Genomic DNA, 14,513 nt, shown 5'->3' on the forward strand with positions numbered 1-14,513 from the left:
CAAAGAGCTGGCAATGTGAAAAGAGACAGCCCGAAGGAGGGGCCGGAATACAGCAAACACCAGTGACCGGGGAAAGCAGACAGGGCATGGCAAGGCCAGGGGTTTACTTTCTAAAACACAGGAACTAGCCTCAACTGCCCAGGGACCTCGCAAGTTAGCTCCTGTGCTCTGTCCCACTCTCCTTCTCATGCGCATGCTCAGAGCTCTGCTGATGTCCCGAAACCCCAACATCCCACATGCATTATTTCTGTTCTGGGTTCTCCCAGCTCTGCCAGTGTCACTCAGTCCTGGTCTGCAATTCCCCTGCTTGTCCAGCCCTGGGAATCTCCCGAGCAGAGACTAGTATCCTGCCAGACTGTCGCTAGCCATTCATTGTGCAACCCTTCTCCACTCAGAGACTACTTCCTCTTGGGAAGCTCATGAAAACCCAGAGAAAGTGAAACAGAGGAAATGGACTGGCTACCTGGGCTATTAGAACTAGGACTTGACTCACAGAAACCCACTGACACAATAGGCTCTTCTGCTCTGGCAGAGTCCTATACGAAAAGGACCCAGTAAGAGAGATGAGCAGGTTGCTCCTGGACGGCTGTGCACAGATCAGAGGAAAGACCCCATTGTTTTATCTGCAGGGGGCTGGCACCTTTAACAAATACACAGCACCCAGGCTCATCCCTGCCTCGCCAGCCCTTGCACAGTGACTCAGCCCCTGAACAGTAACTGCGCTAGGGAAGTCTCATTCTACTAAGAGCTCATTACTATACAGACTATATTTGTGACCAGTTGCTAGAATCTGCTATGATGGATCCTCAATAAATCATTCAAGCTAACCAGCAATGAGCCAAAGAAGAGAATTGGGTCTGTTTTGTGTTGTCTGAACCTTGCTTTAGAGTGTATGTTCACTTGTCCACTCCTTGCAGAGGGGCCAGCCCATGATCTAGGCCTTGCTTTTGCCCCATGTGGTTCAGAAAGTGCACAGACCTGGAGTGGTGCCCAGGCCCTGCCCAGCACAGAGGTGGATTTCCCCTTTGTTCGCTCATCACATTGGGGCTCCCAGTTATTAGTGAGGTTCATCTGTGTTTGTGACAGGGAGGGTGTATTTTTCCTTGTATCTTGAGGGCAGGGCTCCCAGCAGCAAGTGTGGGAAGCTCTGGGTGTGGTACAAGGTGAAGATATCCGCATTCTATCCCCTGGAATGGAGGCCAAGTGCAGAGGCAGGGCTGAAATTCTGTCTTCAGTTAAGTCAATGGCAGTCACAGCCTGTCCCCAGTGCTTCCCCAGACCAAGAGAGGGGAAGGGCACTTGGGAGAAACAAGCTGCTTCTTGTCTCCACTCGATGGTGATTTAAAAAAAAAAAAAGCAAATTCCCAAAGATTGCTAGTGTGCTCCCATGGCTCTGAACAGTCAGGTTGCAGCAGGAGGGGCCAAATTCTGCTTTCAGGGACAGTGCTGTGAATCCACTCACTAGCTCCCTTGGAATAGCCCTGGGGATACCCTGGTGCAAAGGTGAGCAGAATGTGATGCAATGTTTGCATTCACATGGACTGAGAGTCTCAGCTGATGAGGCACTGCTGGGAGGAACCTTTTGGCATCAGCAAGAGCCTTTCCCATATAAATCCTATAAAGAAAAAGGACAATTTGTTGGGCTGTTCATTTCCACTTCTAACCTCAGCTCCTGCTGCATTTGTTTGTTAGAAGCTGGTGTTACCTCTGGGTACCAAGTACAAAGGAGGTTTGTAATGGACTTGAAGTTCCCTTTAGTATAGAGGTCCACACATATTAATTTCTGATATCTGTGTTAAAGTGATTTCCATTTTGCAATCACTACACTGTAAATGCATGTGAAAACACACACAGATGCACACGTATGCACACACAGGTTACTACATGCATGCTCACACACAGGCAACCATATGCACATATGTAATCACGCACAGACAAGGTCTCTCACACACAAACCACCCTAATAGGCAGTCAGGAGCATAATTTTTCCTCTAATTACATATTCAGCACTTCTGAGAAAATGAGATTTTGGTAATTCAATTGGATTGAGAAGTAGGGCTATAATAAAATGAAATTTGCAACAATCGCAAAGTTAAATTAGTTAAATGGAGAGGAAGGAGCTGTGGAAAATTGACCCCTTGATCTCCTAAAGACTAATCAGACATTTGAACTGAGTTGTGCTAACAAAGCCCTCGGGCTGTTGCAGAGACAGTGTGAATGAGAGTGTGCGGGAGAGAGATTGGTGGGTCCTGGAGCCCAATGCAGGGCTGAGGAGAGGATTTCATACCGTTTTACGTAAGGGGGAAGTTTCCTTCCATCCTGTCCTTCGGTCACTGCTTTATCCAGCCCCCTCTGGTCCAGGGGTGCCCACATTCTGCCCTGGCTGCAGGGTTCTCAGTAACTAGGATTAGATCATGCTCCTGTCCCTGAGCACTGCCAGCCCAAGTGAAGTGACTGTGGGGTGAGAAGGGTGAAGCTCAAATGGGGCTCTCTCGGGAGCAGAGGGTAAATGTTGCAGGGACCATTTCAAGAGCATCACTGGGGGAACCAGCATCCACAGCCATTCGGGAAGGATGCTCTTTGCAACACAGCTGAGCTCCGTGGAGCCAGGATCCCCAGCCAGGAGCCAGCCTGTCAGGCAAAGTAGCAGGGACAAGCTGACTGCACGACAGGCCTTTCCTTTAGTCTCTCTCCCGCCTTCTGCCTGCCCAGGCCCCTCAGCAGCCCGAGGCTCCTGGCTCTGGGGGCTGATCCATTTCCTTCACAGGCTCCCAAACTTTCCAGCGTGTCAGCAGTGAGGGGATGTGCAGGGCTGTGGCTCCCAGAGAAGCAGCTTCGATTCATCACCATGGCAGCTCTGATTGGAACGGAGAGGTGATCAATAAGTAGCGAGAAGGTGTCAGCGTCAGGGATTCTTCCATGTTGGGATTTATGAAGGGAAAGGCGTGGGATTCGGGGAGAGTGGGCTCTGAAAGTGCTGAGGTTGGAGCTGGCCAATTCACTCTATTAACGTGATCAAATTATAGCGGCAGCAGCCAGACACAGGTAAGCAGGGAGGGGCCAGGCAGGCCATACTCTCCGTATCCTTGCTGCTGAGGCTGAAAGGGGCTGGGTGGAGGGAGAGACCCCTCAGCTTTGGCACGTTCTGACAGGCAGCAGACGTTCCCTAAGTCAGGCATGCTAAGGAGGGCACCCTCAAGCATGCAAGTAACACCCCCATCCCCCATCTATCCTCTGGGCCTGTGCATAGCCTGTGGGTCATGGCAAGAGGTGCAGGTGACATAAACGAGCTCAGAGAGCCGCATTCCTGCCCTACTGTGGCGAGACCAGTGGGTGTAACTGGGGGACAAGTTGAAGAGACTGTGGGGACAACTATACACAATGCAAATTGCTACTGCACCCCTGCAACCAGGAACAACCCCACACTCACAATCACAGTCAGACTCGCACTGAAGCACAATTCCAGCCACAGCTGCCCAGTCAGACACAACCACACACGCAGTCATATCTATGCACTAATGCTTATTATCACTCTCCAGAGATTCTTTACCTGAGTTGCGGGGCAGAGAGAGCTGTAGGAAGAGGGGGGCCACCCTGAGAAGAAACCCCTGCTGGTACAGAGGGACCCACTGATGACAGTGCAGAGGCCACTGGTATGGGATCAGACACAAATTAATTAGTTTAAATATTTGTTTTGCTATTTTTTTAAAAAGAAAAATGCAAGTTTCTCATTTGCAAGTTAATTAGCCTAACTAGCTTTAATTAAGAGCTCCCCATACAATGCAGACCACAAATGAACTGCCACCATCGCCTGCTCTTTCCCATTTTTGATTTAATACAGTGCCGTACAGACACTGTGGCAGAGAGAAACCAAGAGGGGGAATCACGTCTGAAGGGACCTGCCTGCCAAGCCCCTTAAAGCAGCCCCAGGTGCGCTCAGATCAGCCAGCACCTATACAGCCAGAGGCCAGGGTTCCCCATACCCTGGCTGGGAGAGATGCTGACTTCACCTTTTCCCATTGTTTCCGTTAAACACCGACAAATAAACCCTGTCCTGAGCTCCCAGCTCCTCTCAGCCTGGCTGCTCTACGCACAGACTTTGGACTGATTTACTGGTATCAGGTTTGAAACCCTCCTGGCCTGGAGTGGGGTGCAATGTGAGCATAGCACTGCAGGCTAAGCGATGCAAGGGCTTGGCCTCTCTTGCTGAGACAAGGACTCACACAGCGAGGGAGTCTGTAGGGCAGGAAACCAACCCAAGCCAACCCTGCAGGTCAGTCCTCAGGTCCAGGGGAATGAGTGAACAAGAGATGGTCGGGTGGGGAAGGGCTCTCCCCCAACCTGAGCCTGATGGAGAAGCAAGCATAGAGGAAGAGCAGCAATTCCCACACCCCTACCTCCAGCAGACTACCTACCTGCCCACTGCAAATCCATCAACACAGAGGTAGCTCCTCCTCTCTGAGCCATATGCAGTGACACCCCCCAACAGAAGATGATGGTGGCTTCCTGCCTCCAGCCTGCAAGCTTTCTTTGCCTGTATATTCTGAATTAACCCTCTGACTGGAGGCCTCCTGTCACCCATCCCTGGCATTCCCTGGTCAGCCCAGAAGCTGGGAGATACATTAGTATGGCCACCGCCTGTCTGGAAGCAGCCTGTACACTCCCAACCAGCAGCCAGAGCTCTGCAGCCTATATCCGGGTGCTGTTCTGAGCACCAGGGTCCAGACTGAGAGCTCTGCAGCCAGCGGGGTGGGGTTGGGGGTGGGATGAATGAAAGGCCTGTCAGTAAACCCAGAATTTATTGGTGCTTGAAAGTAGCCGAGCAGCTGGTGACAGATGGAGAAGGACAAACTACCAAAGACTCTTCAGCCCCTTCAGTAAATCACAGCCCGCCAGGGGAGAGTCATGGGGTGCCAACAGCCCCTCCCCGTCACAGCTGGGCAGAAGAGCAGGAGGGCGGCGGCAGTGGGAGCACAGCAGCCAGGACAGGACTCCCATGCCCTAGACTAGAGACTGAGCAGAGCTGGGCTTCTTTGATGTCTGGGGTTAAATCCTCTCCACTGGCCCCCCAGAGGCCCCTCCCTGATTTCTGTTCTAACCAATGTTGGTTGGAGCTCTAGTGAGCATCCCCAGGGGAGCACAGGGCTGCACTGGTTGGGCAGATATTCTCTGGAGTGACTCAGGTTTCACTCTCCTCACCACAAGTGGGGCAGGGGCTTGTGTGGCTGAGGGGTCTGGAGGAGGACCCTGGGTCCCTGGAGGGGATAAGCGCCGCCCTTCAGAACTTCACCCTCACTCCCCTGTGCTTATTCAGGGCTCACATTCCCAAGGCGAGGGCTACAGAGACTCACACATGGCCACGCAAGCTCCACGCAAAACCTCACCCCACGAATGTGCCCCCAGCCTCTCACACAGTGTCACACAGACCCTCACAACTGGCGGTACTGTATCTGCAAAGCAGGCAGTTGCCCTAAGTGCAGGAAGTGACCCTGGAATGGGTGGCAAGGGTCTGGGTGGGGTAATTTTTCAGTTTGCCTAAGGCAGCCAATTCCCAGCCCTGGGCAGTCACAGCTATCCCCGACTGCAGTCACCCCATCTTTGCTCAGTTGCAGAGTAACCAGCCAATCCCCAGCCCCGGTCCACCTTCCACCACGCAATAAAGGAAACAGATGTTGCACGGTGCTGAGAAACAGCAGCAATCATGTCAGTTTATGTGTCATTTTCTACTTGGGTAATGTGAGCAGTGACGGATCGCTGCTCACAGACGGAGGAAAATCATGACAAAGTGCTGCAAGCCCAGCACTTCAGAAAGGGGGAGATGGAGTGGCCAGGCCCGGTGGGAGAAAGAAACACCACTAATCAAACCCTACAGTGAGCCTCCTGCAGGATCCCAGGGCTGTGGGAGGGCAGCTGGGCAGGGGGATGGGAGCCTGCTAGGGGAAACCTGTCATGGAACTACAGCCACCACAAGCTCTATGTGGCTCTTGGGGACCCTCTTCCTCTCACCCTCCCAGGACCTTGCCAGAGGCTTGAGGTGATTGTCTTCCATCAGTGAGGAGTGAGAATGAGGGGCCAGCAGCAGGGCAGGAATGAGTCCAAGGCCTGAGCTTCCCCAGGGCAAAGAGGGCAGGTTCCCATCCAAGCACTGGACTCGCCCTTGGAGTCCAAGCCAGGCTCCAGCCCTGGACCATAGGGCTTGGCGAGGAGGCAGCCTGGGGCCCATCCCTATTTCTCATTCATTTACTCCTGGGGCAGTGAGGATGGGAGGCCTCAGGGACATCTGAAGGAGCAGCACACAGGGGCTTCAAAAGGAATCTCCGGGTGGCTGGAAGGTTGACGGCTGTGACTCGGCATCTCCATGCAGCAGGTTCAACCGGAAACAGGAATATCCTGAAGGCTGCCTCAGGGGTGTGGAGGAACCATCAGGCAGGGGCGCTCGGCAATGCTAGCAGACAGGATAGGTCCCCAGCCCTCTCCATCTGCACCACCCAGGCCTTCTACTGTGTAAAAACTACACGCGTAAGTCAGGTGTCACGGAGTCCCCGGGCGATGCTCTGGAGCTGCTCCCTACGAAGCCAGGCAGGACTCTGGGGAGTCTCCTCTCTGGGAGCAGCCTGTCTGCAGGACACACGGCTCACCCGGCTCCCCCCTTCCTGGGTCTGACCCTGGAGCATCCAGCATCCTCTGCCCCCCGTGCGCTTCCCACAGCGAGTCCGCCCAGGCGGGGTCCTGAGGAAGCCAGAGGGTCCTGCCCCCCAACTTCGCAGTCAGACGGGACTCTCAGCCAGCCAGTAACACAGAAGGTTTATTAGACGACAGGAACATGGTCTAACACAGAGCTTGTAGGTGCAGAGAACAGGACCCCTCAGCCGGGTCCATTTTGGGGGTCAGTGAGCCAGACAACCACGTCTGCACTTCACTCCATGTCCCCAGCCAGCCCCAAACTGACAAACTCTCTCCAGCCCCCCCTCCTCTGGGCTTTGCCCCTTTCCCCGGGCCAGGAGGGCACATGATCTCTTTGTCTTCAACCCTTTAGCTCTCACCTTGAAGGGGTGAAGGGCCCAGGCCATCGGTTGCCAGGAAACAGGGTGTCGGCCATTCTCTGTGTCCAGACCCCTGCACACACCTGCCCTCTAGGGCTCTGCAACGATCACCCACCCTTATCCCACCACCTAAATACTTAAGAACTGCATAGGGGAAACTGAGGCACCCCCACACTATTCAGAGGAAATATTAAGAACAGTCCCGCTTCGTCTCACCCAGCCCTCTCCATCTGCACCACCCGGGCCTTCTACTGTGTAAAAACTAAATGCGTAAGTCAGGCTCTAAAAGCAAAAGCTCTTGCAGCATCAGCCTGGCACTGGTGGGGTTGCCAGAGCATCCTGACACCATCTCTGTGAACTCCTTCCTCAGGCTGGCTCTCATTCCCGCACTTGCCTCACTCTAGTTAATAGGTTCTTGGTGCCAGGGATCGCATTTCAGCAGCGCTGCTTACACAAAGGCCTGGAGTGAATCCTGCTGATTCTGCGCAAACCCAATTTGTAATGTATGTACAGCTCCAACAGAGTGAAGGGCCCTTTGGGTTGCCAGGCCCTGGCTCTGAGCTGGAAGGGGATCTCCAGAGCTGGCAAATCCAGGAGCCAGATGCGCCAGCCTGAAAGTTACCAGAGAGGCAAAGAAGATGCAGGCCTGAGGTGGGCAGGGTCCCGGAATGGGCTTTAGGAAATGCCTCCCCACCCCCTGCAGGCAGCCTCAGAAATAAACACCTGCGGCAGGCTCTAATGCAACCCCTCGCCCTCACTGCGTCTAGTGCTCCCACTTCTCCATGGCCGTGGCGGATTTCGTTAGTGGGGCCCTGGGCTCAGCTTCATTTTTGGGGCCCTTCCTCGGGACCCAGCCAAGAAAAAGAACATTCGCTCTTATCTCCCCCCCTTTCCATTCTTTTTTTTCCTTCATCCTCCTGTAAGTAATAGCAAATAAATGAAAATAAAGTGCAGCACCTTGATTGCTCTTGTTGTCCAGCTTATTTTTCCACAGACCCCTTGAAAATCAAGGAGGGTCTCGGCGGGCTACTTAAATATCTTTCCAAACACTGTTTGTACTAAAAAGAAAAGGAGTACTTGTGGCACCTTAGAGACTAACAAATTTATTAGAGCATAAGCTTTCGTGAACTACAGCTCACTTCATCGGATGCATTTGGTGGAAAAAACAGAGGAGGCTGTTTACTGTTAGCGAACAACTGTAAAGCGCATTGGAAAAGAGCCCTTTGTAAAACCTGTTGGGGTGCAGGGTCTGGCCAGGAGTTAGGGTGCAGGAGGGGGCTCAGGGCTGGGGGTGCAGGGTCTGGGAGGAAGTTAAGGTGCAGGAGCAGGATGGGGATTGGGGTGCAGGGTCTGGCCAGGAGTTAGGGTGCGGGAGGGGACTCAAGGCTGGGGCAGTAAGTTAGGGTATGGAGCGCTTACCTGGGGCAGCTCCCATTTGATACAAGGGGTGCAGGTGGGAATGTGTGTGTGGGGGGGTGCAGGAGCTCCCATTTGGTGCTCAGGATGGGGATGTGCAGAAGTCAGAGCATGGCGTGTGGGGGAGCTAGGTATGTGTGTGGGGTGCAGGAGTTAGGGCAGGGGGCTGGGGATATGGGGGTGCTTCCTGCCCCACCCCAGCCCTGAGTGGCTCACTGCAGGGGTTTAGGGGGATGTGTGTATGGGGAGTGCAGGGGCCCTGCTTTTGCTCCGCCCTGCCCCGATTCTACCCCCTTCCTCAAGGCCCTGCCCCCGCCTCCTCCCCTGAGCATGCTGCGGCCCCACTCCTCCCCCTCCCTCCCGGAGCAACCTGAGCTCCGGCAAACAGCTGTTTGGTGGTGGGGGAAGCGCTGGGAGGGGTGGGAAAGTGGCACACTTGGAGGAGGAGGCAGGGGAGGGGGAGCTTGACCAAACTTCTGCCCCCACAGCTGCCCGGCCCTGGGTTGGGGGGCCCCTTGCCAGGGCCCCGTGTTTTACTGTAAATCTGCCTCTGTCTGTGGCTGTGTTAACTGGAGTTAACTCGAGTGTTGCCCCAAGCTCAAGCCCTGTCCACACACAAACCCCTTAGTGCGGGGGGGGGGGGGAGCTTTTACCTTGACCTGACTAGGCTCCAGCTCAAGCTGGCTGCTAACACAGTCATTCCGAGCAGTAATCCAACCGGTCGGGGTAATCTTGCTGTGTGGCCGCTCTTGCTAGGCTAACTTGAGAGCACTTAAATCAAGTTCAGACAACTTCAGTTAACTCTACAGTGAAGATACAGCCTCAGACATTTCCTAGGTGCTCAGAGGCCTCCAAGGCCAGAGTCACTTAAAGGGACATTTCCCTTGCTGTCACCTCTTCCCCTTTCCTGCTCCCCCGACTTGAGTGGCCCAGGTCTCCAAACCCTGCCGCAGACCTCGTAATTCCGGCTGGGTAGGTGCAGGTGCTGCCTGTGATTCCCTAGAGCCGTTCTCTTGACATGCCCAACAAGCTGTGTGATCTTCCCTTGCTCCCCAACATGCCAGTAATCTCTGGTGTGCATTATTAAACATGAACATGCTGGAATGGCAGCAAGACACGTTCATGGTCCCAGCTGGGACACCCGTCCTCCCTGGAGTCCAGGCCACTCATGTGTCTTGCACCTCTATTAGCATCCCAGCCCCAGCCCCATGCACTTACCAACGTTCAGCTCTGCCTGCACGTGCCCATCCCCCCCATCCATGTACTCACCCATTTGCATGTACACACATTTGAATTCAGTCTTATGCACAGACCTGCCTCAGATAAATTTCCTATGCACATACACATCTGTGTTCATCTACACAGCCACCTCCTGGGTACACACACACCCATGCCCAAGTACACCTATACACCCACAGCTCTTCACACACAAGTTCACAGCTAGACCCCATGCTAAAGATGTGCTAAGTGTTGTTATTACTCACGAGCATGCACACTGTTCAGACTGAGCGCTAAGGGCGCTATCTCTCTTCCAGTTCCCTAGAAGACTTCCTGGCCATTCTGGGGCAGAGCAGGCTCATCTAGCCCAGGATCCTGTCTCAGACAATGACCAGCACCGCACTTGAGGAAAGGCAAGAACCCCACAGCAGCAGAGGTGGTGAAACCTGCATACAGGGAAGTCTCTTCTTAACCCCTGTTAGAGACTGGCCGAACCTTGAGCTTTAATATCCCTTCCAAGACTTTCAGCATTAGCTATGCTAACTCGAGATATTCTGGATATCCATATTACTGTCCAATCCCACGTTTAATCTTGCTAAATTGCTGGCCTCAACAACATCTTGTGGCAGTGAGTTCCATAGCCTAACTATGTGATATGGAAAAAGTATTTTCTTTTATCACTTTTGAATCAGCCATCTTCCCCATCACTGAATGTCCCCTTGGTCTTGTGTCATGAGACTGGGAGAGCAGCTGCTCCCGATCCCCCCGCTCTAGACGAGTCCTCCTCCTATACACTTTCCTCATGTCCCTCTGTATTCATCTCCTTTCTAAAGGAAACAATCCAAATTGATTATTCTCATCTCCCTTCTCTGAGCCCTCTGCATTGTCCTTTCTGGGAAGGGCTGACCAGCACTTCACACAGTATCCAGATGAGGTTGCACCATTGATTTACGGAAGGGCATTAGGGTATTTCCCGGATTACTCCATCCCATTCCTTGTGCATCTGAACGTCTTGTTTGCTTTTTGGCTGCAGCTGCACGCTGAGCAGGTCACCACTGAGCTGTCTGCAGCGATGCCCAGGTTCCTCTCCTGAGTTGATACAGCTACATTGGGCCCCTGTAAGGTGTTCTTGCACTGCAGGCCATTCTGACCCAGAGGGGAGGCGCATCTCTGATACCTCTCCTTTTCCCTGCAGAGTCTCCTGCTGGCCCTGAAGATGGAGCAGTTCTGTGCGGCTTGGCCTGGATAGCGAGCTGTTATTTGTTTGGCCAAAGGTCCTTAAAGCCCAACAAGCCCTGTGTGCTAAATCACCAGAATCCCATCTACAGGTGTCAGCAGGATATTTTTGAGGGGGAGTGGGGGGGAGGAGGGAGGATTCAGAGACCCCTCATGGAAGAATTAATTTGGAAGCCTCAATGTCCCTGTGGTATTGGTAACCCCCTGGAGGGGACAGAAGTATGCTGAGTTTGAGACCCCACTCAAACCAACAGGCTACGTATTTCTGGGGTGCACCGGGAAGGTGGCTCAGTTCGAGCCGCCAAAACACACACCCCGGCCCGCTCCACCCCCAGAGCCAATGCTGCAAACAAGCAGTGTGGCCAAGCAATTTGATAAATAGTTTGTTTCTATACTGCACCTTCTGTTTTTAGCATCGAGTTCTGAGGGAGGGGGTGGGCAGGTGGTGTGTGTCAAGAGTCTGGGTGGGCATGCTGAGTTTGCTATCACAATTACCCTTTCTGCTTTGTTAAAACATATCCCTCCACTGATCAACTAGAATACCGGAAAGAGTTCCCGAGTTACGAAATCTAAGCCGGTCACCCAGCACCACAGTATTAAAACACAAGTACACCTATGACAGGGATATTGCCAGGCAGCAGAGGCCAAAAATGTCATTGCTGGGGGGAAACTGGTTTTATAAATACTAAAATTAATATAAATATTTTAATACTATTTTTAAAAAATTAACAAATATTTTCTTTGGCTTGAACTTTCCCCGGCTGTGTCTGGAGCCCAAGCACTGCAGCATCGGGCTATGGCTTGGAACCAGAAACTTCAAGCAAAGAGTCAGCTTTTGGTTTGCAAACCTAAATCAAATAGAAGCAGCAAACAAATGGCACAAAGGCTGGAAAGGCAATGAGATTTAACAAGAAACTATCTAGTGGCTACAATGTTGCTACTAATAATGGAACACTTGCTCTCTAAAAATACGAGATTTTTAACCTGACAGCAACCCTCTAGGATAGGGTTTTCCAAACAGCCTGTAGCAATGGCTGCTCCAGTGACCATCCTGAGCTGACGCCCTGTGTGAGAATACAGGTGCCTTCTAATGCTTCAACAATCCCTGGGGGTTATTCAGCAGTTGGTTTAGCCCTTCTCTCAATTAACTCCTATTAACCTCTCCAGCCAGCGCAGAGAGGAGTTACTGTACAACATGCCCTGAGCCCAGATTTCCAGAGCTTTCTAATGGTGACTGTGAGGCCAGGAGCCCAGCCTGCACCCCCAGGTCAGCGAGATGGCTGTTCCCTCCGTTACTGTTAACTGTTCTTTTATCATAAGGTTTAAGACACATTTTGACAATGACCGACTCCTCTGTGTAACTTGGTAGAACAATTAGAGTCTCTCTCTATAGCGCTCAGGTTCCCACTGAACCAATTATTATAACACAGCCTCACTGGAACTCTTGCTCCTACCTTTCCTCATGCCGCCTGCTCTGGGTGAACTCCTCAGACTTGTGTCCAGCTATTCTGGTTCCTGCACACAATCCTGCAGTCAAACAGGGCCCCCAGCTATCAGTCTCTCTTCTCTCAACTTGATCCTGAAAACCCCACCTTGCCGCAATCTCAACCTGGGGAAGTGTGGCTGAGGACTGTGATCCGGAGCCCGGCTGGTGATTGCTCTACGCAGTGCATCAGATGGATCTGCACCATGCAGAGAGCTGTGTAACAAGACTACCAGCTGCCGGGAATGAGGAAGGGCACCACAGCTGCTCCCAAGGAGCTGATCTGAGCAAACCACAAGAAGCATGCAGCTGCCTTTGATGAGCTATTCACAAACACCAAAGACCAAACTGCAGCTGGATTTTCCCTGGTGTTAGTTAATCAAAGTTTTGCAGACAACTTCATTTTGCGGCTGTCCCATGAAATATTAGCACCAGAAAAAACATTGGTGCTAAGAAGCCAGAGAAGGGCGGTAGGGCTTCTTTATACCAAATAAACCAAGGGACAAAGTAAATTTCTGGCTGATAGCGTGCATGTCCCATTCCTAGGGATTTAACCAATGAATATAGGGCTTAGTTAAAATGACTCCTGTGGTATGACAGACGTTTACTGTATTTGTGTTTCTGTCTGTGTATAGATAACACACACCTTAATGATCCATGCGCATTACCAACACATTCTAGGAATAGTCATACCCATATGCACAATGACTCTGATTTTCAGAACCGTGGAGCATCTTCAAAACCAAGTAAGTCCTAAAGTCCAATATATCTTCTCTCTCTCTCTTTATACATATACACTGTGAGATATAGACATATCTGTACATATATAAAAGCGGCAAAGAGTCCTGTGGCACCTTATAGACTAACAGACGTATATAAGGTGCCACAGGACTCTTTGTCACTTTTACAGATCCAGACTAACACGGCTACCCCTCTGATACTGTACATATATATACACACATTATAAATATGTTAGATCTATCTCAGAAACATTATGAATATCTAAGTTATCTTCACTTTCCATGTCCAGCCTTTAGGCAAAGATACATTTGAAAAAGAAATTTGAGCTAAATTAATTCCATTGTTTTTGGGTTATGTGCAGGTGAAATATGTCCAGTCTGCCCCTGTAAAGCATAGTTCCCTGGCTATGGATGGCATATACACTGGTAGATGATATTATTATCATATGTGTGCTTTGTTCATAGGTTTATTGATGTAATTCACATGTAAAATCCATAGTGAATTTCAGAAATAAACTAGTGATGCACAATAAATGAACTACTCTATGGTCAATAACCACAACGTGCCATATACAGTAGATCCATTACTATAGACCCAAGTATGGTACAGCCGCGTGCTATGAATGGGACTGAGGTGACCTCTGGCTCTTTGGTCCCTTTTCACATGCTTCTTGTGCTATTTTTGATGTCTCTTTGCCTGGCTTCTTGTTGCTACGTTTACCAAATAGTCCATCCCCAAGCCTGAACACAGCATCTCAGCAACAACCAAACACAAGGGAAGAGGAAAGAGATTTGGGCCTGTATCTCACTCATTATTTGGGTAAATTACCAATGCCAAACCCTCCTTTCTGACCAACATTTCCAAACTGCTGCCAAAGAGCAAGAGGCTTCTGGTAGAGCAAAGAGAGAGAATCCCAATTCAAACAAACAGGGTGATGAAAGGAGCAAGAACTCACTGAGAGCAAATGAGAGCTGCAAATGAGATGAAAACCTCTCCTTCCCAGACTGTACATTTCACTTTTGTGCGCTCTTCAGTCACTGCCAGGCAGCAAATCCACCCTGCCCAAACCGCCTGCTCCCAGTGCTTCCTGCACATGCGAGGGATGGTGAGAGTCATCCCAGTCTCTGGGCAGCCCAGCATAGAGGTCTGCCGACTACAATGTTATAAAATATGAGTGAAAGCAGCAGCGGCTTCATGAAAGGGAGCAAGGAAAAAAGGAATTACATTTAGAAACTAAACACTCCCATGGCTCTGAATTATCTGAATGAAGTCTCCTGGACCTAAACTGGCTGCAGGTTCAAAGCCTGAAAATACCCCAGTGTGCTGCCCTCAGACATTCAACAAAGCTCTCCAGTGACCAATGGGAATTCTGGGAC

The 14,513-nt window shown here is 51.4% G+C and overlaps 1 protein-coding gene across 20 annotated transcripts in view; it reads right to left on the minus strand.

The window, feature by feature from the left end:
* The window catches only part of RBFOX3 (RNA binding fox-1 homolog 3), a 357,239-nt gene that overhangs the window by 47,822 nt on the left and 294,904 nt on the right, over positions 1-14,513 (minus strand). Inside the window, exon 1 of one of the 20 annotated variants that reach the window (XM_043496590.1) lies at positions 12,368-12,540. The exons of the other annotated variants lie outside the window; for them this stretch is intronic. The gene's annotated coding sequence lies outside the window, so the exon portion shown is untranslated. Of the gene's footprint in view, positions 1-12,367; positions 12,541-14,513 lie in introns of those variants that run through there. 20 annotated transcript variants of the gene reach the window in all.

The sequence above is a fragment of the Dermochelys coriacea genome, chromosome 14 (assembly GCF_009764565.3).
Source record: "Dermochelys coriacea isolate rDerCor1 chromosome 14, rDerCor1.pri.v4, whole genome shotgun sequence".
In the NCBI taxonomy this organism is placed as follows: Eukaryota; Metazoa; Chordata; order Testudines; family Dermochelyidae; genus Dermochelys; species Dermochelys coriacea.